Below are 4,401 nucleotides of genomic sequence, written 5' to 3' on the forward strand. Positions count from 1 at the left end.
AGGTGGTAGAATCTATGGGCATTTCCTTAGGGAGGGTTTTGGTTGATTTAATTATGGAAAACCCTAGTTTAGGTTGAATGATTATGAGCATTTCTTGGGGTTTGGGGTTTGAGTATAATCCGTGTGTTTTTTCATTTAGGCTTGATTATATGTATATTAATTGTTTGTAAACCAAGAACAAGCTAGGATCGATAACAAGGGGTAGACTTGAGTTTGCTAGAGCTCCCAAGGCTTGATTCAAGTTAGGTGATTGTTGTTTTTTTTTTTTCATTTTATGTATATGTATATGTATGCATGTTAAATGTTTCTATAGCTAAACTTGTACACTGCATGTTGGGAAAAATATAAGGGTTAAATGTGAAATGATGAATTGTTAACATCTCAAGCAATGAAGGTGTTCGTTTATTTGCATTTACAAGTGTTTTGTATTTCATTGTGATTATCATTGTGTTTGTGTGACTATCGGTTTGTTCAGGTACCACGGCTGGTACTAGATATCTCTTGTTGACTCAGGTACCACACCTAGTACATATTATTGGTTGACTCAGGAATAACGACTGGTATGGGATCTATATTGTTCGCTCGGATACCACACCGGTACTAATTACTAATGGTTGACTTGGGTACCTCGCTTGATATCAGATACTATTGATTGGATCGGGTACCACGCCTTGTACGTATTTGATTGTTATCTTGCATGTTGGTTCCTTGAGTGAATCGGGCTTATTTGTCATCATGTGGGACATGCTTCGTATAAATGTTAAGTCAAGACTAGTGATTGAGAGTCTTATTGTATTGCTAACTTGATTGATTGTATGTTGTCATGTCTTTACTATGTTTACTTATGGGTTTATATTCATATCTTTGGAATTGGGCAGTGATCCTACCAATACACTGTGGTTTGCATACTGATACTGCACTTGCTTTTTCTTTGTTAAGTACAAGACATATTCAGGTGACTGCTTCGTGACCTTAACTATGAGTCCAGAGCTAACCGAATCCAAGGGTGACCTACCTCTTCTAAACTGTCATGGATTCCTCTTTATCTCTTAGTCCATGTGTTCGTGCTCATACTCCTTAAGTTGTTTTCTTAATTTAGGGTTGCATGCCCTTAATGTAAGACAACTAGATGTTTTGTGACTTTCAGTTCTAGGGTGGGGGGTTTCCATTGTTCTTTTAAGATTTTGGGTTGTATTCTATGAAAGATGTTTTTGGTATTGAAAGTTGTTTATTTTATATTGTTTAATGGATTGTATGTTAGTAATTAGTTTGTTCTCCCATAGGGGGTTAGGGTGAGTGTCACTCACGGAAGGTCGAGGTAGTGACAAAGTTGGTAACAGAACCCTAGGTTTGTTGAACTCATCATAAAAATATGATTGTACAACAGTCTTGCAGAACGATACGAAGACATCTATAATTTTCTCTGAGAAGCTATAGAACCTTAGGAAATTGTATCCTCTCTTATTTCCTTCGTGTTATAACTTGATTCAAATTGGTATATAATGGTCCAAATCGGTATCTAAATTCCCTCATTCTTCTGTCCTCAGATGGTTGATACTAGACGCAATAAAGTTAGGGTACCAATGCCAGCGACGGAACCACTGGTCCAAAGGAGAGGCAGAGAAAGGGGCATGGGCAGGGGCAAAGTGAAGGTGATATCTGCTAGGGTGGAGCTCGGTAGTATCTGGGTTAGGGTTGATGACCCCTCCCCCACCCCAAGATCATGTTGAAGAAGAGTTTGAGGTGAAAATTAAGGAGGAGGAGGATGAGCTAGAGGTGGAGAAATAGGTTGATGTTAGAATTTCTGAGTGGGTTGACAGAACTGGAGACACTCCCATTATGTCGGCTACTTAAGCTCAAAACACTTATCCTATTGTTGTTACGCCCCTAGAATGGATGAAGCTTTGGGTACTGCTGTGTTCTTCTGTCCTTCATTGGGCCCTGTGATGATTGGAATGGAACATGAAATGCCAACTTAGTTTCTGAAATTGAAGCCACCAGTGTTCCGTGGTATAGACAATGAGAATGTGTTGAGTTAATTTTGGACTGCTATGAAAGTTTGTATAAGTCGAACTTTGTGTAGCAACATAGGGTTGAGTTTGTTACCTTCCAGTGGTAGGGTGAAGCCAAGTAGTGGTGGAGGGCTTAGGTGGAGTGTCATTCATCTGTTCTTCCAATGTTGAATTGGACTTAGTTCAATACTCTGTTTTTGGAGAAGTATGTACCTTGAACACTTCTAGATCATAAGAAGGATGAAATTTTGGCTCTTGAGCTAGGTAGCATGTATGTAGTTGCATATGGCGCTAAGTAGTCAGTTGGTATGCCACATTAGAAGAAATAGTCCATGTATTATGTAAGGTATTATTTAGTACAATATTTGGTAGGAATTTTGAGCCTATGTATCACTAATCCATGGATTAGTTATACCTCCTACATGATATTGTAGGATGTATTACTAATACCTTCCATTCGGAGGTTTTAGCAATACATAGGATATAATACCATGGGATAAGTCTATGTAAAGACAAAATATACCTCAAATCATTTTAATTATTTTATTTATTTCTTGATTTTATGATTTATATTTGTACTAGTAATTTTATTTAAATAAATTAGCTTACAAATTATTTAGAGAGAGTTGTTTGTTACTAAATAAATCAAATACAAATCAATACAAATTTGAAATGTAAGTTGTTTATTTGTATATGGCGTTACTATATATATATATATATATATATATATAGGCCTGCATGCCATCCACACCAGAATAAATAGAGTTTTTCGAAAAAACCTGCTAGTGGAGGAAGACCTCCTAGGGATAAGAGACATAGGGCTAAAGAGAGAGCCAAAAAGGGTCTTTTGTGTATAATATGCTTAGTCTCGAATGTTATCAATTCTGGTACTAGACCAAATAATACAATGCAAGCAAAAGTTCCTAGATTCATGGATATATAGAACACCATATAAGTCATCATGCTTGCATATCCATCATTTGAGTATCTAACAATTATTCCAATAATTACATATCTGACTTGGCCTAAGGACGAATATGCAAGCATACGTTTCATGCTTGTTTGAGTAATATCAATGAGATTTCCCAATATCATGCTAAGAATATCTAGGATTACCAGAAGAAGATGTCATTTGTTTGATGAGAAACAAAAAGGAATATCGAAAATTTGAGTGGTTGAAGCTGAAGCGGCTACTTTCGAAGTAACAGTAAGAAAAGCAACGACTAGAGTAGGAGAGTCAGAGTCGAAAAGAGGATTCCTCACTTCTTTCTCTCATTCAAAACCGTGCATGAGACTTTCATCTCACACGGCTCCTAAGTGATAAAAGAAAGAAGAACCCATTTTCTTTCTTTTTTGATTACCTTCCTCGCGTATGTATAATTGTGCATGAGATTTTCATCCCACATGGCTCCTAAGTGATAAGAGAATGAAGAACCCATTTTCTTTCTTTTTTGATTACCTTCCTCGCATATGCATAAGACTGGATCCATTTGATTTCTACAAAGGATTACTAATCCTTAACTTTTAGAGGAATCCTTCATCAATGGTTGTGAATGACTGATTTTGCAATCTTTTCGACCTTGGTTTCATAGGAGCAAGTTAGAAAGATTGAGAAATAGAACCATCTGATTTCATTCGTTCTCAAACCAAGACAGAACCTTTAGTTGTTCAAATAACAATTAAGGTGAAGCAGGTTCAGGAACGACGAATTTCTTTATGATAAACAGGTCCATTTTGCAAGTTCGTTATTGTAACGACCCTAAAAACGAACTAGTGAAACTAGAGCCTCACATGTGAGTTTGGAGTTGAGAACTTGATGAAATGATGAGAAATGACCGTGACGTCCGGAAACTAGTCGTTTGAACTAGTGAGTTGTAAGGGTCTTGTTGTTGAAGTTTGGAGTGTTGTTTAAGGGCTTAAGGGGTTGATTAGCTAGTTGATTAATCACCTTTATAAGCTAGCAAGACCTTAAGCTAGGTCATGAAATCATTTAGAACCGAGACCCTCAAAACAGTCCCCTAAAAACAGTTTTTAGTTTTAAGTTAGGAGTGAGGGTCAACTTTAAATAGTCATATCTTTTAGCTCAAACGAATTAGGTGGTCCATTACCTATCCTATGAAAGGTCTTTGAGTCCTCTTTCCAACGCCACCGAGTTTGCCCAATTCTGACCTTGGAGTAAAAAGTTATTCACGAAATATGAAGCACTGTCAGGCTGCAAAGGGCGAACTAAGACGGGAAGGGGCACAATTTTTAAGTCAAGAATTTTATGGGTCCTTAGTCCTTTTCCAAAATTGACCCTATGCTATTCTTTTCCTTTCCTAGCAACTATAAGACCTTTTTATGACCCTTTTCCTTTCATTTAAGTCACTCCAATTAGAATTTCCAAAAT

The sequence above is a fragment of the Solanum tuberosum genome, unplaced genomic scaffold (genome assembly GCF_000226075.1).
Source record: "Solanum tuberosum cultivar DM 1-3 516 R44 unplaced genomic scaffold, SolTub_3.0 scf00223, whole genome shotgun sequence".
Lineage (NCBI taxonomy): Eukaryota > Viridiplantae > Streptophyta > Magnoliopsida > Solanales > Solanaceae > Solanum > Solanum tuberosum.